Genomic DNA, 24,019 nt, shown 5'->3' on the forward strand with positions numbered 1-24,019 from the left:
ATTCAACCTTATATTTATTTTTTATGTTTATTTTGAATGTCTTACACTGCCATCTACGTACTTATAGCCAAACCGAAACTTCATGTACAGGTTTCTAAGTAATTAGATTTTAAAATAGATTTTTAAACTATGTTTTCTCAAACACTTCATAATCCTTGTATCGGCATGTAAGATTATTTAATTTTAAATTTTCGCTTAATTTTGTCGCTTAATTTTTCATATCATTCTTTGGAATTAACACTTAATAAATTGTACACATATAATATTGGCATAACTTCTATATATTTTGTACCAGACAGCACCCCAATACGGGTTATTATATTTACAGCATTTAGTATACCATGTACTGTTGACCTGAAGATTCATAGCAAATTATACTATGTGACACCGATCATTGGTACTAAAATAAATTTATTGTGAGCAAGTCTTACTCTTAGTTCTTTTATCTGATTTTTGTTAATGTTTTATTTATTACAATAGCTTACACTCAAAAAAAAACCACTGAGCTTGTGTACAGGATTAAAAACTCGTTACACAGGAAAAATTTAATCTTGTAAATAGCGCAAATCTGTCAAAACTCTTTTTATAATGCTACCAGAACGCAGTATTTTATTCGATCATCTATCATTTTTGAAGTGAATCGGTAAAGTAAACGAATTAAAAAAAAATCCCATTATTGAATTACTAAAATGAAAGCATATCGTCAAAAGGGACATTTTAATTTATCTCTAATGATTTTGTCGCTACATAGCAGTTGAATTATTTCAATTACATTTATACATCAAAAGTGTTGTCAAAGGACACAATAATGTTTGATGTTTTTACAAATATCTAGTTACGGATAAACTACAATTATAAACTTATTTGCGCTGAAACTTCGAACGTTTTTGCTTCCCTTTACTTATCGAAAATAGTGTTTAAAAACGATTTACGGAAAATTTAAATAAAATTATAGTAATTATGTAGCCTAACATTAGTTTAGAAACGCTATAAATAATGCTAAAATTAGAAAAGCTTGTGGTCCAGATGATACACCAACTGAGTTTCTGAAACTGATAGAGGATGATAACATAAAAGTAGTAGTAAGACTTTTTAATTCAGTATATAACACCGGAGTGATTCCCACAGATTGGCTCAAATCCATCTTTGTCGCAATACCTAAAAAACATAATGCAAGAAAATGCTCAGAATATCGATTAATTAGCCTAATGAGCCACACTCTTCAAATTTTCCTAAGAATACTTCACAACAGAACTAGACGCAAATGCGAGGAAGATCTCGAAGATACCCAATTTGAGTTTAGAAATTCTATGGGAACCAGGGAGGCACTTTTTGCGCTTAATATCCTATTACAAAAATGCCGTGACCAAAGAAAATATATATTTTCATGTTTCGTGGACTTCGAAAAGGCATTCGATAAAGTACAGCAAGTAAAATTAATGCAAATACTGAAAAATATCGGAATAGATGGCAAGGATATTCGTGTCATTAAAAATTTGTACTGGAATCAAACTGCTATCGTAAAAATTGGAGACAACTACACCGATGAAATCTCCATACAACGAGGAGTCAGACAAGGTTGCATTTTGTCGCCAACATTGTTCAATATTTACTCGGACCAGTAAAATCAACGGGGAACTACTTAGACTAGAATATGCTGGGTTCTAATCGGCCTATGGCGGGACAGTACGGCAAGAGATAGGGGCTTGCGGCTCGGTGATACTTTTCCATAGATCCCTAGATGAAGGACGCAGCAAGGGTGGTCCACATTTCGAAGACTTTGATCTTACTTTTATCGATATTTTAAAAGTCCATGTTTCACCTGCGTATGTAGCAATCAGAGAAATAAGGGCATTGATCAACATGAGCTTAGTATGCCTTGTCTTTCGGTCTTTCTATGTTCGGTCTTTCCATGTTTTAATTAATTTAGCTCTTGCGGTTCGGGCAATAATTGCTAGTCTACGCTTGATTTCTGAGGAGCATCGCCATTGTTGGTTATCAGAAAGCCCATTATACAAATCTGACGAATTTCGAAATTCGCTACTTGATACATGAGCGGTATATTATTATTTGCTCTATCTAAAATCAATATTTTTGTTTTTCCTATGTTGTGAAGTTCTAATTCTTTGCTTATGCAACTTAGCCGTTCGGTGATGGTATTCAGTTCAACTTCATTCGTTGATAGTATATGTGTATGCCTATCGCATGTTGCTGATTTTTCAGCATACTATAGTGATTCATTTATTCCATTTATCTAGTACTTTTCTCGTTATATATTAAGAACATATGTTGTACAATAAAGATAACAACATGCAGTCTCGTCTAGTTTCTTTGTTGCTTTGAACTCATTTGAATCTCTTTCGTAAACTTTAAGTTTGGCTGAGTTTTTATTAAATAAACGTTTTATTAGGTCAACTAGGTGGTTAGCCTTTACCGAATCGAAAACTTTTTTGTAATAAATAAAGCAGCATTAATATATTATGTTTCCTTGCTGTTTCTATTATTTGTTTCTATTCAATATGTGGTCATGCTTTTCTTTCCTGGTACGGATACAAATTTTTCTTTAGCTATCTCTGGAAGCAGAAATTTCTTTAGCCGTTCATTGATTATATGTAGCAGGATTTTGCTTGCATGAGGAATAGGGGCAACGGTTCCGCATACGGTTAGTGATCCTTTTTATGGATAGAAATAAGGGTTGATTTGGACCACCCATCGGGTCATTTACCCATGTTCCATACCGTGATCCATATCTCATTGCAGATATCTCTGCTGATATACCATATATCCCTGGGGGGGTTTTGGTTTTTAGTTAGCTGAGATCCCTCTTTACTTCTACTCTCAAAATAAGCATGTTTCTTAAAGACTGAGCAGTAAATTTTCCAGGTTTCTGCAATGCTCTTTGTCGGTTATTATTTCTTCGTTACTTATTATAATACTACATTTAACAAATTAAAACTAACTTTCTTAAGAGTATTTTATTGAAAAATTTTAAGTGCTTTAGTTCTTCTGCGTTTATATTGTTCTGCTTGTCTGCTGTTGACTTGAAAATATATTTTAATATGGTGGGAAATATTCTAATATCCCCTAACTATTTTTAGTCATCTGATTGCTAATCTACTTTTACATGTTTAATTTTTTTCCTAAACTTTTGACCGTGGAGCCTAGGTTTTGATAATAATATTTTTATTATGTCAGCAAGTTTTGTGGCACTTGTTATACTAGAATATAATTTGTATACTTTTTAAGTTGCACAGATGCGTATAAATTAGCGAAAATAGTTTAATTTTAGTACCTTGTCAAATGTATATTAATCAGTAGCCGTTTATACTACTTAATAAGTATCAGAGAGTTCGGCTCTAGCAGTCGGACGATACGGACGCGAGTCAGCGAAGTGTGCTTAGGTGGGGACAACAACTGACCTGTTGCCAACGGAGCTTCTCAGCTCCCGGTGTGTAAGACACCGTGCGTGACACAGGCACTTGTTTTTCAAATAAGCGAAGAGTGGATGCGAGGCTGTCATTAAGTTAAACCTCGAGGGGTTGCCTTTATGGGCTCCTCGTAGGAGGCTTTTGATAGCTTCGTGTTTACGAAAAATTCGGGTTCATCTCAGTGGGTCGACAGGGATGACACTGTAAGGCTTAGTAATTTGTATTCTAAGTCGGACAGAAACGGCCCCTGCCTCTGAGGTGAGAGAAACTTCAAGAGGATCCCTCCCTGAGAAATCAGGGAGTGAACTACCGTGAGGTTGCTGGGACGACACCCAGGAAAACCGTCAGGCAGCGGCTTGGCGGAGAGAAAAAAACAGAGTCGTCTGAGTAATAAACTCCAATTTTAGTTTTGAACACTTATGTTCACTGCCTTACGGCAAGATGAGTGAAATTCCCCCCCAAAAAAGTGATGTCACGCAGGTGACATCACAAGAAAAAGAAGATGGTGACTATCCCGAGTCACTCACCCCTACGGTTGCTTCAGCAATTAAACTTTATAATGAATTCACTTCTAAATTATCCCCTGGAGCCGAGATCATCGAAGATACCTCAGATGATGAATCGTTCATTCCGAACGAAGAAGAAAATTACAGCGAGGTGGAAACAGACGATAGCGTCTCAACCACCATGGAGGTCACCCCCGACGAGGAGCTGAGCCCGGCCACCGAATCGATCGAAACAACTGTCCAGTCGGACGAATCCCTGAACGTCCAGTCGGACGAAGCCCTGAACGTTCAGACGGACGAACAACTGAACGCCAAGTCTGACGCAGTTTTAAGCGCAGAAGCCCCGCCCCCATTAGATTTCATCGAAATGAAAGACCCCAAAGTGGACATCATCTCCACCAGCAACGATGCCGAGCCGGAGGTAGGCAAAAAAAAGAAACGACAAAGGCCTGCTACCGCTGACTCTTCAGAAGAAGAGGAAGCAAGTAAAAAATCAAAAGAGAAGGACGACAGTGGCCTCTATAAGTCAGTAGATCTACTGACAGAGCAAATTAGGCAGCTCCAAAAAGAGAGCCGCCAAAGAGAAAAACAGGCACAAGCCCAAATACAAGACCTCTTAACTCAAATGACTGAGTTAAGAAAAGAAAATCAGGCAAAGGACGAAGAAATTAAGAAATTGGTCGGCCATATAATGGCTCTGACCGAGAGGAATGAAAAAATGATGGAAACAGAAAAGAAAAGAGATGCAGAAATGTGGGTGATACACAAACCAAAGGAAACCCCACAAAAGATGGAAAAAACCACTCCCTCTACGTCTGGAGGTGCAGTAAAGCCTAAGGAAAAAGCACAGGTAAAAGAAACAGAAAAAAACGACGCAGGTTGGACAAAAGTCCAGAAAAAAGAAAAAGCAAAAAAAGGCACCGTTACTGATAAACCAACAAACAGTAGCGAGAATCCAAAAAAATCTTTGAGTGTTGTTGAAAAACAAACTCAAAAGATTCAAGAAAGGAACGACGAAGCGCTCACTAAAGCCGCCAAAGACACTCAAAGAAGAAGTGAGCAAAGAAAAGCCCAGAAAAACTTGGAGCCACAAAAGGTAACCCAAGTTGATAAAGAAATCAACGATGCCCCTCAGATACCTGTAGAGGTTAAAAGACCTAAACCTCCTGCGATCATACTAAAGACAGTCGCAGAACACCAAGCGATCCTGCAGAAAGCGGCTAAATAAGGTATCTTTTCTGACAATAAATTTGCCAGATCCGGAAGATCAATCGTAATAAATACGAAAACCAGGGAAGACTACCTAGGAGTAGTTAAAATACTAGAAGAATACACACCGAAGGTAGAGTATATTGCCTACCCAATAGATAGTGAGAAACTAAAGAGGGTGATACTAAAAGGGCTTTCTGCAAGCACAAATACAGAATTAATTCTAAATGAATTAAAACAAAAGGATGTTGACGTAACAAGAGTCAGCAACATGTACTCCAAAAAAGAAGGTAAACAAATACTGCCTTTCTTCATGATCACCCTCAAAGAGGATGACATACAGAAAATAAGAAAAGTTACAAACCTGTGCTACATGAGGGTTCGTATCGAAGACGAACTTAAAATAACGAAGGACACCCTACAGTGCTTTAACTGTCAGGGATATTACCACAGTTCCAAGGCCTGTCACTGCAGCTCCAGATGCGTGAAGTGTGGTGAAAATCATCTCAGCAACGACTGCGAGAAGAGTAGAGAAACGGCTCCCAAATGTGCCAACTGCGATCAAGCGCACACGGCTAACTACAGAGGATGCTCAAAAGCTCCTAAAAAGAAGACCCCTGCCCCAGTAAAACCGGCGAGCAGGCCAATAAAACCAGCAACAACTTCCACGAGCTTTAGCTACGCTCAAGCAGCTAAAACAACCCCAGAAGAAGCAGCTCCCACAATGAATGACGCCGCCACTCTTATTGCTACATTCCACACGGAATATAACAAAAAAATGATGGAGATGATGTCCATGATGGACAGAGCTACAAAGATGATGACTGCATTCGGTGAAATAAATCGACAATGCTAGCGAACCGTACGGAGGATCTACGCATAGGGTCCTGGAATTCCGGTGGAATTTTCAAAAAACTCAACCTTTTGGATGAGATGCTCAACAGATTAGAGCTCGATATCGTAGCCCTTCAAGAAACCCAATTAGTGGAAAGAAAGAAAACCAAATTCCCAGGCTACGATATCTATAGAACTGACCATAGAGCGATATCAGGAGGAACAGCCATACTAGTTAAAAAAGGCTTAGAACATGAACACATACCAACACCAGATGGACTGGTGACAATGGAAGCCACGCTAGTCAGATTAAAGGCCAACAACGAAACACTAAAAATAGTGTCAGCTTATGTCAGACCTAACGATTTGATATTCGATGAAGACTTGAGCCTAATCCTCGATACAGAAGAGCCCACAGTGATTATAGGAGACCTTAATGCGAGATCTCCCCTATGGTTCGACAGAGCAACCAATAACAACGGGAGACGACTTTGCGGCCATCTCGAAAACAGACCAAACACCTACGTGATCGGACCAACAGGACCGACCTGTTTTCACGGACAACTCCCAACACATCTAGACATTGCAATCCTACACAACGTGGGTCAACAACACGAGATACAATCTCTAAATGAAGGCGATTCAACGCACAATCTAATCGTCCTGACCCTGGGTGCAATAGAACTAAACTATTTGCAGCCCCACCAAAAGAAGATTACAAACTGGTCAAACTTCAGAAGGGTTTTTAGCGAAAACATCGGTAACATCTCAACAATAAACAACATCACAGAACTAGAAGACAGTGTAACTAAATTAGAAACAACCATAAATAATGCTATCGATGCCAGCTCAAAAATCGAAAACACTACCAGACAAAAAGGAAGATTCAGAGATATTAGTCTCGAACTACAAAACCTAATAAAGGAAAAAAATAGAAAAAGAAGAAGAGCCTACCGTACTAGAACTCTAGAAGATAAAAGGATTGCAAATGAGCTAGACAGGGAAGTTAAAAGACAACTACGAGAACATAGAAGCGAAAACTGGGACAACTATATCCAAGAATTAGACCCAAACAAATCCGCCTTCTGGAAACTATCGAAAATACTCCGACAGGACAAGAAACCCATACCTCCCTTACATGGAGAAAACGGGATTGTTCATACGGAGAGAGATAAAGCTGAAGTCCTAAAGGACGAACTAGAAAGAGCATGCAGAAACAACGAAAATCCCAATGAAGACATAGACTTCGAAGAAGAGGTAGAAAGAACAGCTAGAAGATTAAAGAGAAGAAAGGGTAGAATAGGAATAACTCATACATCTCCTGATGAAATTAAAGAGCTAATTAAACTCTCTAATGCCAAAAAAGCCCCAGGACCTGACAACATCACAAACAGGGCACTCAAAAACCTACCCAACAAAGCTATTGTCTACATAACGAACATAGTAAACAACATGCTCAAATTAAGATATTTCCCAGACAGATGGAAGGAGGCACATATAATTATGATCAAAAAACCAGGGAAAGATGGCACTTTTCCGCAAAATTATAGACCTATCAGCTTATTATCATCAATAAGCAAGATAGCGGAAAGAGTTATACTAAAAAGACTCAATGAAGAATCGGAAGCATTAGGCACCATACCAGAAGCTCAATTTGGATTCAGAAGCGAACATTCATGCGAACTACAAGTTCTACGTTTCACAGAATTCACAACTAAAGGATATAACGAAAAAATGTACACGGCAACAGCATTTCTGGACGTCAGTAAAGCATTTGACAGGGTCTGGCATGATGGACTCATCTATAAAATGAACACCATGGGATACAGCGAGGCGATGACATGCCTCCTTGGATCATACCTAGCCAACAGAAGGTTCAGAGTTCGGACAGGGGCAACCCTGTCCGAGGTCGGGACCCTGGAGGCAGGTGTGCCTCAGGGAGCTGTTTTGTCGCCTTACTTGTACACCATCTATACGGCCGACACGCCAAAAGAACCAGGATCCCTGTTAAGTCTTTACGCTGACGATACGGCAATAGCTGTTAGCTGGAGAAATCCAAATCATGCAGCTAATCATCTGCAGAGAGCACTCAACAGATTCATAAGATGGTGCATCAAATGGAAAATAGCCATAAACCCAGACAAAACACAGGCTGTAATGTTTAGTCACAGAAAAAGTGTACCGAATCAAGAACTAACAATTGGAAACACCCCAGTACAATGGACAAATGAGGCCAAATACCTAGGAGTGTTACTCGATAAAAAGCTTACATTTACGCAGCACATAAACCAGCAAACGTATAGAGCCAAAGCGCTGAAAAGTCAGCTCTCATCGCTAATTGGCAGAAGAAGCAAGTTAAGGTTCAAAACCAAAATTAGGATGGCGAATAGCATTATCCTACCAGTCCTCTCGTATGCCTCCACTGCGTGGGGACACACCTGTAAAACTAACAGGAAGAAAATACAAACAGCGCAAAATCAACTAATAAGAGACGCACTGAATCTGCCAAGATATGTACCTCTGAGAAATTTATACAGAGACTCAGGACAAACAAGGATCCTACACACAATGGACAAAAAGGCATACGAACTTTTCAATGGACTAAATAACCACCTAAGTAGCATGTTGAGAGAGCTGACAAACTACAACGCAAACACCAGGACGGTACACAGAAGACCTAAACAGCAAATAGCCGGATATAGGGTCCCAAACTAATAAATGAAGAATGAGATGGTCGCAAAGGCGTCTAAACAAAAGAATGCAGTCATCAGAAAACAACCACCAAAAAAAAATCCTTCTCTTTTAGGACTCTGGCGAGAGGATACAGGTGCCAAGGCACTTAGATAAGGACACTATACACCGGGGTGTGTGGAGGCCGTATACACCCTGCAATGCACACCCCAACCCACCCACACAATTTAGCATGTAAGAAATAAAAGGGTAAGAATTGTGCCGGAATTTTAAAGTCCCAACGCCAAGGAAGACCCCAACAAAAAAAAAAAAAAAAAAAAAAAAAAAATCGGTTGTTTTCTCTTAAATTCAGTTAGTATATAGTCAATTTAAATCATTAAACGTCTTAACGTAAACTCACTTTAATTCTCCATATAGAAGACCCCTCAGGCCTTCTATATACCGCAGATGCGGAATAGGCCCTTAAGGCGGATCAAATGATACTGATCCTCTCGCGACACCCGAGCACTGAGGTCATGTGCGGCAAACATGGGCTCAGTGGCCGGACCCACATCGGACACCCAGCCGGCGAGGAGAACAAAATTTATTTTTGCCAAATCGGCGGCTGAGTGATCGAGCACACACTCTTTCCGAACATGAAGTCGACAGCTCAGGCTGTCGACTCCATGGACGGAACACACACGCTACTTTTTTTCTTTTTGTTTTAGGGACTCAAGTCCCGAAGTGCAGTTAGAGTAAAATCTATAGAATCAGTAAAGTAATTAGGGAGAAAAGCCTAGATGTGGCTACCCCTACAGTTAGGTGGCATAACCACAATAATTAAAAACGGGAGTTGTCTCATTACCCAAGGCAACTCTAGTAACTTTCAAGATCATAAGCCTCCTCACGTATGTCACACGATGAGGAGGGGTGGTGGAAAAACCTGGGGGTCAGATAGGTACCACTTCGACTAGCGAAGTGTGACCGGTTTGATCTTCGGACATGTGGATCCCATACTTAGGATGGTATACACATGTTCCTAGAGGTTGGGTTGATCGCTTAGCGTGATTGTGTGTGTGTGTGTGACTACTTAATAATGATATCTCTATTGAGATAATCATGTATTTTTTTGTTCTTTAATATTTTGGGTATTTAGTGACCTATATATTATATATAATTATAGGCAATTATCATGGGTGTACGAAAATGTGGCACAAGAGCACTTCTAGAAATGCTCTACCTACATCCTATGATCCAAAAAGCAGCGGGAGAAATACATTTCTTTGACAGGGATGAAAACTACTTCAAAGGTCTGGAATGGTACCGAATGCAGATGCCTCATTCTTATCCTGGACAAATTACTATCGAGAAGAGTCCAAGTTATTTTGTTACACCAGAGGTAAGTCTTAGTTACATATATATATATATATATATATATATATATATATATATATATATATATATATATATATATATATATATATATATATATATATATATATATATATATATATATATATATATATATATATATATATGTATATATTATGTATATATTATATATATATATATATATATATATATATATAATATATATATATATATATATATATATATATATATATATATTATATATATAATAAATAATATAATAAAATATATATTAAAAAATTTCAAAGATTCATGAGATTGTGGTCAAAAGGCCTAGTTTCTAGTAATTAAAACACTAACATATCATGTAGACTCTTTTATTGAAAGTCGAGAGCTTTCGAAACAGTTTAGTTTTTTTATCAAGACAACTAAAATATAATTATTATAATTAGTTTATGACATATATTCGTAAAATTGTAAACGTTAAGATTAGAAGAGTCCGCAAGCCATGTTAAAATGAAAAACTATATAATACACAATTGTAAATTACAAAAATTCTAGCCCATAATACATCATAAATTGATGATTTATTATGACATAAATCAAATAACCAATCTGTAAATTTTTAAAAATTTAATTTAAAGTTTATTTTGAGTGTTGTAAAGGATCTAATATTAACTGATTTCTTTTACAAAAGTAATTTCAACATAATTATCCTTTTTTTTTTTTGGACTGAGGTGGAAAGGTTCTAAACCGACTAGGGAAGATGTCCCTAGTACTGTTGGATTCGATCCGGAAAGGAGCACATGCTAGGACATAGCATCCAGAGTATGGATTATATGCGCCACATGCACCCCTGACCAGTCGCCTACCAACTAAAAACCACCCCTTCTTCGGACAAGGCACCCCCGGACGAGTTCAATCGGTGAACAAAACATTGAGATGCCTTGTGCATTCTGAAAATTTGGGAGAAAATTGTAAAGGGGTTCTTACCTAAAAACGATAAGAACCACTTAAAATGATATGCAGAGACGGTAATTGTGGGGAAACAAAATATGGGTTCATAAAAAGTGCAGGTGTGTTCAGCCCATTGAGCAAAAAGACAAAAGAGGGAATGTAAAGGTAGTGGGGGCAAAAATATTGTTAGACAGGAAGTGCCATCTTGAGAGGCCAAATTAAACAAGGAAAGAGAGTCTTTCCTTGTTTAAGAAATCAAATTTAGTTGGGTTATGTTATTATTTGTCCCAACTGTCACATGAAATCTTATTTATATTGAAGTTTTTTAACAATTGTTTCACATTTTAGACTGTTATCGTTAATATTTAATTAAAATTTTCTCGTCTAAGACACATTCTGAAAACTATTTTATAACTACTGTTAATAAGTGTCGGAAAATTTAAATTTGGCGCATTCGCATTTCCGGATATGTCCGCCATCAGAGGCCACTTTTTTGGTCGCCTTTTCATAACGATTAGATTCCCTCTTTTGTCTTTTTGCTCGATGGTTCAGCCTGACAAGGGCATGAGGTCGTGAAAACTACGTACGTAATATAATTACAGATCTGGCTGTAAAGGTGCCGTCTATTCCGTCGTGCAGCCGAGCTGTAAAGAACTCATGACAGCGTATTATGTAATTTGTTACCTCAACCACCCTGTTTCTGTCTCGCTCTTTCTAGCGTCTCCTTTTTCTTTATAATTTGCGTAATTATGTCGACAGTAACATCGTAGGATTATTTGTTTTGCATCGCTTTCTGTATCAGATTGTTGGGCGTTATCACTCCTAGCCTTGATATTAGATTATTCCGTTCTCTTTGGAAAGTAGTGCAAGCAAAAATGCAGTGTTCTGCGTCGTCTATGACACCACAATCTATACACAAATCATTTGTTGTCTTCTTTATTCTATACGTGTACGACCTAAAGGAGCCATGGTCGGTGAGAAATTGTGTAAAAAAATAATTTAACCTTCTGAACCTACATTTAGACCAAGTTACCACATCAGGGATTAGCATTTTGGTCCATTGTGCCTTCTCCGTTTGTGCCTCCCATTAATTTTGCCATATTTGGAGCATATGTCTCTGTTTTTATGTAGACGTAATTAATATAATATTTCCGGGCTAACACACTGGATCTTAAAGGTTATTTTATAGAATATGATATTGAAAAAGGCATTATTAAATAATTTTGTCCGTAAAATTACAATTTCTTGAATATAAATTTTCTTCATTTGATTTTATTGGAATAAATTCCGGGAATATCATAAAAAACAGATATCAAGATTTTTAAGATGTAAGTACCTAAGTGTAAATTTTACTGAGGTCATTGATATCACTATATATTTATATATATATATATATATATATATATATATATATATATATATATATATATATATATATATATATATATGTATATATATACATATATATATATATATATATATATATATATACATCTAGCGGTTAATGTAAGCTCCGTTCTAAAACGGTATTATACTAACTCCAGTAGAATATACACCGTGTATTTTATTATCTAAGTAGCGCTTTATGTAGACTCCGACCAACACGTAGGATTAAGTGGACTCCACAAAAGTATAAACCATTTTTGGGATCCGTATTTACGATATTGCATATACTTCTAAACTCCTGCGATGTTGCCAATAATTGTATTAGTAGTAGATTTTCAAATTTTACAGCAGATACCTTCTGGAACTTGAAATTTATTTAAATATCCATCAATTAAATTATGGAGGAATTTAAGGACTATTTGGCTAATTTATGTAGTTAAATATAAATTGTTAACCGCCATATACCTTTATTTTACTTTTTAGTTTTAATAAGCAAGGCGGTAATTTATATTACTTTTATATATTTTCAAACATAAGAAAGTGTGTATTATAAACTTGGAAAAGCGAAAATCTCCGTTTTTGTTAATTAGTATTTTTTATTAAAATGCATTGGCACTAAAACATTTAGTACATACATGTACATATATCAAATAGAGTAATCGTGTAACAGTTTCTGAAATTAGAAGCCCCTTCGGTACGATTATAAAGTTTGTTACCACAAAAAATCTACTAGCATACACAGAGATGAGAGAGACCTACACAGAAGAAGATTTATTTTTAGCGAATGACAGGGCCATTTATGTAGCCAACCATTGGAAATACAAAATTTAAAGCTGTTGGTGTTCCGGACACGGAAAGTAAAGTAAGTACAAAAAGGGGTAAAAGTAAAATGAAAAAAAAAACTAAAATACTTATATAACATGTAGACCTGAAAGTGCGCCGGAGGGTTTGAAATAAGAATTTACCTAAGGAATGAAATAAGAATTTACCTAATATAAAACAGATCTGAAAGAGAATAAAAAACAGATCAAAGAATTAATAGAGATTAAGTACATCCTTAAGTAACATATCTCAAATCCGCCTGCAGTTTTTTTGGGTAGATTGAGTAGCTCGACAGAACTGTTGCCGGTTCCAAGCCCAAATAAAGGAGGAGGGGGTCTACAGCCAGTTTAGCACCCTACTGATAGACTTTAAAACCATACAGCTCATAGAAACAGAATTATGCCTCGGGACAGGAATGATTTCATTACGACGACTAACGGGAGAAAGAGGACAACAAATTTGTGGTAAACGAGAAATACACTTCGCATCGGTGCTTTGAACGTAAAGTCTCTACAAGAGAGCAGAAAATTACAAAAGAGCTTGTAGAAAAAAAATATAGACATGTGTGCGTTAAAAGATACAAAGAAAAAAGGAAAAGGGTCAAATTATTATAGATGACCATCTCATGATTTACAGTGGTGTTGCCAAAGAAACCAGCGCCAAAGAAGGAGTCGCTCTGTTAGTACACAAAAATTTTTTACACCAAATATAAAAATAGTAAGTGTAAAAATTATACTGGATGTTAAACCTCTGCATGTGGTAGCAATTCACTTCCAGAGAACAACAAAGATACCACCACAAGGGAAAACTTCTAGGAACACCTTCAGACTGTAATAAACGAGACCCCAAATGATAAATATATAATCATTATGGGTGATTTTAACGCCCGTGTTGGCAATGATTTAGTTCCAGCGATAAAACAGCGATATAACGAAAATATCAGAAATGAAAACGGAAACCTTCTAACGGACCTCTGCAGCAAAAACCAGATACGTAATAATAATACATTTTTCCCTCACAAAGAACAATACAAATACATTTTTGAAAACAGTAGAGGACAAAGATCTATTATAGACTATATTCTGTTGAATAGATAGCACTAACATCAGCAGAAATAGGAAGCGATCACAAATTGGTATTGTGCCGAATGAAAACACATATATGTGATAACAAAACATCGAAATACACCACAAAGATAAAAGTCGAAAGCTTACAGGATGACTCGACAAGATACCTATTCCAGAAAAGAAGAACCGAGAAAAACAGAAATACATATATCACAGAAAGTGATGGAGTCGAAGAAAGCTGAACAATACTTAAGTCTAATATTTTAGCCTCGGCAAAGAAAGTTCTCGGTAAAAGAAATATAAGTAAAGTGAAGGAAAAATGTAAAGAAAACAAAAAAGCTTACCTGAAATACATGTCAACCAAAACACAAGAGGCATAACATAATTACAAGACAATTAGAAACGTAACAAATGCACTTATAAGAAAAATAAAAAGTGGTCACTGGGAACGTTTTTCGAAAGAAATGGAACATAATTTTTCTCGTCTGCAAAAGGAAATATAGCGCTTCATCAGACGTCAAAGAACGGAGGTAAAGTAACTAATAGAACTAAAATACATAAAAAATGATACGTGGATTGACTACCTAAAAAAGCTATATACAGGAGAAGAACAAACGACGCTAGAACCGGAAACATCAGAAATTACAACATATAAAGAACTTAATATAAATGTACAGGAAGTTTGGAAAATACTTGAAAACCTGAGGAACAGAAAAGCAGCAGGTCAAGACGAGATACCAAACGAATACTGAAATATTGTGGAGCAGCAATGACAGAACAATTAACAATATTAATTAATAAAATTATAAAACACAATAAAATGCCGGAAGAATGGAGAAGAAGCGAACTAACTCTACTATATAAAAAGAAGATAAAAACAGACAAAAAACTACAGAAGTATAAACTTGTTAAATACTACGCTAAAACTTACAACTAAAATTTTACAAGTGCTAATTAATCACAATATAAGTTTAGCAGATGAACAACCGGGTTTTTTAAGTGGTAGATCGTGTACAGATGCAAAATTCGTTATAAAGCAAATTACTGAGAAATCACTGAAGTATAATAGACTAGCATTTCTGTGTCTGATTGACCTAAAGAAAGCGTTTGACAGAGTAAGACTGAAAGATGTAATCCATCTTCTGTATAATAGAGAAGCTCTCCTAAATATTATAAAAACTATCGAAAACATCGACCAAAACAACAAAATTGAAGTCAGAATAGAGGGACAACTTACAGAACCTATAGAAATAGGCAGCAGAATAAGACAAGGGGATTCGTTGAGATTGAGCCCCATGCTCTTCAATTTGATCATGGATCAAATCATCAAAAGCGTTAACAAACGAAGAGGATACAGAATGGGAAACAAAGAAATTAAAATACTCCGTTACGCAGATGACGCAATATTAATAGCCCAAGATGAAGATAGTCTGCAAAGATTGGTCCACAAATTTAACATAAGAGCAAAAGAATTTAATATGACAATCTCATCTCAGAAAACTAAAACCATAGTAGTCAGCAAAGGACCACAGATGTAAAATAGAAATTGATGGCATTAGCAGAAACAAGACCCGACACAGCCACAACGCAAAGAATAATGGACGCGGCAGAGATGAGAGTACTGAGAAGAATTACAGGAAATACTCTGAGAAATCGAAAAGAAAATGTAACGTATAGTGTATAAATGAATGGATACAAAATAGAAAAAAAAAATGGAATAACCACATAGGTAATGGAAATAAAATACCTGGCATTATGAATTTATTATGACAATTTCATCTCAGAAAACTAAAACAATAGTAGTCAGCAAAGAACCAACTAGATGTAAAATAAAAATTGATGGCATTAGTATTGAACAAATAATGAAAATAATATACTTGAACTTTATTTTACTGTAGTTTTGAAATTTTAAACTTTCTAGTGGGTATCTTTATGTCTTTATTACCAATTGTTATTAACATGCGTTTACACAACGTTATAACGTTGTGTATTATAAAAGTATTCTATTTCTTTTTATCGTAGTAAGTCATTACTCAGACAAAATATTTTGGTGTCTTATGGTATTGGTAACTTGATTCTGTAATAAAATTCATGGCAGACGACAAGCGGTTTCATAACCACTAAACATATCTATTTCTTTATTGTTTCCGTATATATTATGTGTTACAGTTATGATATTATGTTCGGTCTAATTGTTTTAAAAACTTTGTCGCTTGTATAAGCTTTAACTTTAATAATAATTTTATAGACCTTAATCATTTAGAAGTAAATGTATATATAATTTTTTTTCTGTCACTTGGTTTAAATATAGTTTTTATTATATATATGAGCAGAAAATAACACTTATTTCAGTTCGTACGATTTGCGGTAATTTATTTAATGTTAATTCTGGAATTTCACGTTTATACTCAGTTTCTGTTGTTCCGCTTATTTATCTGAGAGATGTTACTTTTTTTTCTTGTTATTATTTCTCTTTATAAGCAATTTTACTTGTTCATTGGTGGAATAATACCTCTATGGAAGGTTATCACTTCATTTTTTGCGCGATCATCCGATACTTCTTCTGCCGATTCGTGACTTATCTCTTCCAATTTTGACGTCACGGGTCTCCTCCATTCTGCTTATGTAATTATTCCATTCTTTTTTTCTATTTTGTGTAAATTCATTTATACACTTTACGTTACATTTTCTTCTAATGTCTTCACTTCTCTTTTGATTTCTCAGCGTATTTCCTATAATTGTTCTCAGTACTCTCATCTCTGCCGTTTCCATTAATATTTGCGTTGTGGCTGTGCCGGGTCTTGTTTCTGAAGCATATGTCATTATTTGTCTTACACTGGCTTTATAAATTGATATCATCTCAGTGTTAATGTGTCTGTTTAGCCATATAGTGTTATTAAGGCATCCTGCCAGTCTATTTGCTTTTAGTACTTGATCTCTCATTTCTTTGTCCAGGTCTCTATTAAGTTTTTTCTAATTCCACACTAATAGTCTCCTATTTGATAGTTCACCTATTCACTCAATCGTTATAGGTTTATTAGAAAAAAATCTGTATATCCTAATAATTAATATATAGCTTATACCGCTATAGTTTGTGCACTACATTTTATCATCCCTTTTGTGTATGGGTATGCTTTTCAGCAAGTTGGTACTTGCTCTTACTTTTAAATTGACAGGTTAGCTGTTTAACTGCCTATACTGAACTTTCTTCTTCATATTGCAAATATATATAAAAATTAATAAAAACCACTCTGACATACCATTGACTGAAATATTGGAGACCGTATATTATTCAATCAATGGAAATACTAAGATCACACGGGGGGAATATTATGGGTTATTTCTGGTTTCGTCATAATTTACACTAGTAAGTAAGTAAGTTCGTGTAACCTTCTGGCCAAGGTCTAGTGTTAGGGTTTTCAGGTCGCGCAAGCGCCCCTAACATGACTTAACGACTACTTTCGTAGCCGGGACCGACGGCTTTACGTACCCTCCGAAGCACGGTGGCAGCGCAGTTAAATTAGAAATTGAAAATTTTGTCGGTGCCAGGATTCAAACCCGGGCCATCCAGCTTGTTAAACCAGTAACACAGCCACTGAGCTACGGCTGCCACATAATTTACACTGAAAATACTAACAAGAGAGTGCTCTCACTTCCACATGTTAAAATTGATATATAGTACCAACAGATGCTAGTTATATACCATCAGTACTAATAAAATGGAAACTATTAAATTAATATCAATTTCATTTAATCAAACGTACTAACCTTAAACATGGTCATTTAAGGAAACACCTCAAAAATATTGACAAAAAATTAAAAATAGCTTAAGCGTTATACAAGTAACAGAGCAGCAAAGCTCACAGCATGAGAATATTGCCTCGTACTTTTATATAGCAATTTGTTCTCACAATTTTATAGTTTTTTGAAAAATGAACTCCGATTAGAAGATTAAAACGTCAAACAAAATGTAAAAACCTATTCATATTTTGTGATACAAAATCTTCAATTTCGATATTGAATATTCTTAATAAATGTATAATCTAATATTTAAGCCTGTTTATGTTTTACAGACTTGGAAAACACTAAACAGACAAATATTTATTCCTTTATGTACTAGGTTCTAAAAAAAGTGTACTCAAAACAAATAAATATTATCTACCAAGTGTTTTATTCCAGTTTCATATGAAAGCACCAGATATTAGATATGTATTATAAATTTCGTCATAGGTGCAAATTTGAGATAAAAACCAAATGATAGAGCATATAGTGAAATATAAATATCTTAGAATACCTGTATCGAGCGAGGATAAGATAAGGTTATTGATGAGGAAAAAAAGACCTATCGCTGAGGAAGTGAAAAAGTAATTGGCAAACGCAAATGAAATATGCATTACAATCTATCATGATACACATATATTCGTACTGCAGAAACAAGACAATTAATAAACACGTTAAGGGAATCTTAATAATAAGCAAAATTTAACTTTTAATACACAGAAGAAATAATGATATGCAGAAGAAACACAAATTAAAAAACGTTATCCACTTATTGTACGCAAGAGAGATACCTCTAGGAAAAATCAAAACGACCGAAAATATATACCAAAATAACACAATAAAAGTAAAAGTAGAAGAAGAACCAACCGACCCTAATAAAGCTGACAATGGGATAAGGCAGGGATATTTCCTGAGTCCTCTATTGTTCAACCTGATTATGGATGAAATAATAAAAAAGTAACAACTAAAAAAAGATACCAAATGGAAGAAAAACAAATTAAAATTGCTGTGCAAACGACGCAATACTACTCTTTTAAAATGAAGATGATTTACAACGTGTGCTGCACCAATTTCATATAACTGCCAGAAAATTTAACATGTTAATTTCCCCAAAAGAGACAAAATTCATGGTTACAACAGCAAATTTACTAAGATGTTAATTGGAGCTGAAAGGTCAGATAATAGAACAAGTGATGGAGTTTAAATATCTAGCCATCACATTATCTAGCTACGGAAAGCTCGAAACTGAAGTGGAAGATCCAGTGAATAGAGCAAACAGAGCCGCAGGCTGACTAAATGAAACAATATGAAGCAAAAAAACTATCGGGAAAGAAACGAAAGGCAGAATTTACAAAACAGTCATCAGACCAATGACATACGCGGCAGAAACAAGACCTGACACAGAGAGGACAAAAAGGATATTAGAAACAGCAGAGATGAAAACACTTAGAAAAATTGATGGTAAGCCACTATGGGACAGAGCTAGAAGTACAGATATACGACGTAGATGCAAGATGGAGAAGATCAAGAACTGGTTAAGAAATAGAAGAGTAGAATGGAACGATCATATAAGCCGAATGACAACAAATAGAGTAGTAAAGATGGCAAGAGACGGTCAACCCGTAGGAAGACGATCAGTAGGAAGATCACGAAAACGATGGAACGGCAACTTACTGGAGGCACATTGAAAAATGACAGTCATGTCTATATAAATAGAAGAAGAAGAAGAAGAAGATACACAGGATAAACATTAAAATTGCTGCAAGAAAGATAAAATAAATCAGTCATATTAATGTAGAATAGCAGAGGACAGAGTGTTTAGAGAAAATAATGAATCAGTCATATTAATGTAGAATAGTAGAGGAAAGAGTATTTGTCATAGCTTTGGACAAGTGCCCAATTAAAAAAAGAACACAGGTCGTTCAAAAAAGACGGAACTCTAAAAAGAAAATAGAATAGATTTAAAAAAATAAAAGCATAAACATGTCTTTTCCTACTTTTTTAATATTGAAAATACGTAAATAGAACATTGAATTAAAATGTAATCTTTGATAATATCTGATAAACCCATCACCTGAACAGTGGCACCGATATATCGCACCTCTGTTGCAATACCGCCACAACTCCGAAAAAGTGAATTTTGGTTTTTTGGTCTAGAACATCTACAAAAACGTCAATTTATGTAGTGCAAAACTGCCACAAAACAAAATTCAATAAATGTCCACAGTATAATATAAAGTGTCTTTATGACATTTTAAAAATATTAAAATCACAACCTGCAATACTACCACATTATGAATTGCGGCAGTATTGCACAAGGAGATATCAGTCTAGTCGACTACAATACCGCCACATTTTACTTATGGCGGTATTGCATCAGTCTTTTGGACTGTATTCAGTCTCATTTCCGTTGTGTTAGCGTGCATGTGTACTTTATTTTAGTGTTTTTCGGTGTTTTATAACCCGTTGTTTAGTAAAGTACAGTGATTTTAGAAAAAAATGAGTGGATATTCAAGAGGAAGAATAATGTTAAATCTTGTTTTACAAGAGACTGATGATTATAGGAGCCTTAAGTATTAGGTATTGTTTGTCAGACTGTATGGTTTCAATTGAACCGAAGTATCGATCTTCAGCTTGTAGTACACCAAGACAATTAAACTCAGCTTATTATGTTACTCTTAATAGTGGAAAAATTAGAATCTGCAAAAAAATGTTTATGAGCACATTTGACATAGGTGACAGGTTTATTCGTAGTGTTAGAGATAAATGTAAAAATTCTATAATTGACTACGATTTTAGAGGGAAACATCAAAATCACAAAACAGTTGCAGCAGAAATTAAAAATGATATACTTGATCATATTAATAGTATCCCTAGGATAGAGTCTCACTATTTGAGGGCCCAAACGTCGCGGGAATATATCGATGGAGGGCTAAACCTTGCATCAATGCATAAATTGTACAGAGAGAGATGTGAAAAGGAGGGTAGAGAGGTAGCAAATATACATTTATATACGAATAATTTTTAATACGGAATTTAATATCGGTTTTTTCGTGCCAAAAAAAGATCAGTGCTCGATCTGCACAGTCTTCAAAAACGCAGAATGTAAAGATGACTTGAAAGAAAATTATGAGCCGCATATAAAATTAAAAAATGATTCTCGAAAAGTAAAGGAAAAAAATGCTTTAGAAGCTAAACAGGGTGAAATCGTTATGGCTTGTTATGACCTTTAACCTGTTTTGCAAGCTGTTTTGCCATCTCCTGTTGGGAAAACTTCAATTTTTTATTATAAACGTCGATTATCTTCTTATAATTTTACAATATATAATGTAGGAACCATGAACGGTTATTGCTATTTTTGGAGTGAGTCAGTGGCACATAGAGGATCTAACGAAATTGGAAGTTCTTTGATGAAGTTTCTATCAGAACACAGTCGTGGTCAAGATGTTGTGTTCTATTCGGATAACTGTATCGGTCAGAATAGGAACAGACTGATATTATCTTTGTATATATTTTTTGTAGGAAAGTATGATATACTATCTATTACCCACAAATATTTCGCTGTAGGACATGGACAGAATGAAAGAGACAGCATGCACTCCGTTGTAGAAAAACAAAAGAAAAGAACCCTAAAATCTGAACCCATATACATCCTGCACAGTGGGTAACTGTAATTCAAACGGCAGAAAAAAAACTGGGTAACCATATTCTGTTACGGAGATGGAAACAGCAAATATTGTAGACTTAAAAGATCTATCCCAACAATATGGAACTAATTATAATGTCGATGTCTTTGGTAATAAAGTTAGATGGAACGATATAAAAATATTGCGTGTTACAAAGGAACAGTCTACTAGTTTTCAATATAAGTATATGTATGATGAAAACGATTCCTTTAAAATAGTAGTTATTCAGCGTACTACACGTGGTTCAAATGTTGTACTAAAAAAAGCTTTTGTTACTCCACCAAAAATTTCTGCTGAAAAAAAAAAAGATTTAGTTTCCCTCTGTGAATCCAATGTCATACCAAAGAGCTACCATCTTTTTTATTACAGCTTGAAATTTTAAAGCTTGAAGTGTAGGAAAAAATAAATTAATTGGGCATAATTTATTATTTCTAATAATTCTATAATACTAATTTTTATCAATCAATTTTTTATACTTTCATACTTTTATAATTAATATTACGTTTACAATTATTTCACTTTTTGTGAAATAGTAATTTTTTTTTGACAATCTATTCTGGTGTACAACGAAACTTTATTGCAGTTTTGTATGTAGCAATCGTCGGTTTTAAGTTACATCTGACTAAAACGTACTCCATTCCGTGAGGCAAGACTGCCACATCTCATATTTAATTATTAAATTATTCAAAATTATAATAATTTAATCAGTTACTGCTTGTTTTGTATTTCTACAGTCACAATAAGATTATATAGAATGCAATGTATCAACAAAAATAAAACAATATACGTTTTTTAGTTTCTATACAAGTTGTTTTATTGAACAGTAAAACTTAAAACTGCTCTCCTGTAAAATTTACTAACTTTTACTTATGGCGGTATTGCAACAGAGGTGCGATATGTAGTTGAAATTGTTTACACTTATTTTAACTGTTTATTTTGTTATTATCTAGATATGAGTTGCGACCGATATCACAAACTTATTTATTTTTCACAAAGAGGCTCTTTAATACCTAAAATTATTACTATACAAATCTGATTCGAAATATCGTCAAAAAGTAATACACGGCATGTAAAATTTAAATTTTTAATAAAAAGTAAAAGATTGGGCATTACTTATGGGATTCAAAGAACGCGCGTTAAGGAAGATTGAAGTACTAATAAGATCACCGCAATCGGGCATACCCCGGGTAATGATTAATTAATTAATCGGCTAATTCTTCAGTCACCCCTTTAATATGATTTTGTCAAATTGGTCCTTTTTAGAACCAACTATTCTAATAACATATGTCTATAACTGTTAAGGGTATATCTAGAGATCAAGAAACTTTACTTTACTTAAACTTATCAGACATATGAGCTAAACACGAATGTAACTTATCTCTAGTGCAGGAAACACATATAGGGTCTAACCTAGGGTATTTGGTATATAGCTGATCGCTGAAAACCAGATCATAGATATAGACATGCTATTTCTGTCGCAAAAGAGGCAAAGAATAACTTAAAGTAAGAAAGGACAAAACCAGTCAGCCGAGAGAACCTTTTAACGATGTTGAGCTTGGATCCACCATCTACATATTTAATGAAAAATAATACAACTACCGACATTGAGGATCTGAGCACAAAGCTTATTACGAAACCTGGACCAAAAACACTCTACAATGGCTTATCCGCATGATGAACAACTGTATTCAAATTATGGAGATAGCCAAAATTTAGAGACAAGCCAAAGTTGTTACCTTGCTTAAACTTGGCAAAAAAAAAGACGGGTACGAAAAATATCCGGTATCAGGGGTGGTATTTTTCAACCAATTTAAGACACCTTAAATTACAGAATATTTCTCCAAAAACTATATGATATCCCCTTAGATAACAAGCTCACTTACATTGTCTGCGTATGCCAACATAAGAGAATATTTTTTGTATCACTCACTGGTAAGAGTAGCAGATGAAGAACGGTCTCGCTTGGGGTAGCATAAAGGCACCTACACTGTATAACATTTACACAAACAAACGATCCATACCGGTAGATACTAGGACTTCTATTATATAGACGAGACACCTATTATTGCACAATAAAAATAAACTATGAATAAATTTTCAGCCAAAACCCCTGAAAAACTCGTGGGTGCTCCTTCAATTTCCTCAACATAGACGTTTTCACAAAACTGAACATCCAATCTTGTCATAAAATCATTGAACTGTAGACTTCCTATAAATTCCTTGAAAATAGTTTGTATCACACCGGGTCAGTCATAGATTATTGTTTAAAACTAAAAGGTAAATTGAGGACCAGAAATAATATT

The sequence above is a fragment of the Diabrotica undecimpunctata genome, chromosome 3 (genome assembly GCF_040954645.1).
Source record: "Diabrotica undecimpunctata isolate CICGRU chromosome 3, icDiaUnde3, whole genome shotgun sequence".
Classification (NCBI taxonomy): Eukaryota; Metazoa; Arthropoda; class Insecta; order Coleoptera; family Chrysomelidae; genus Diabrotica; species Diabrotica undecimpunctata.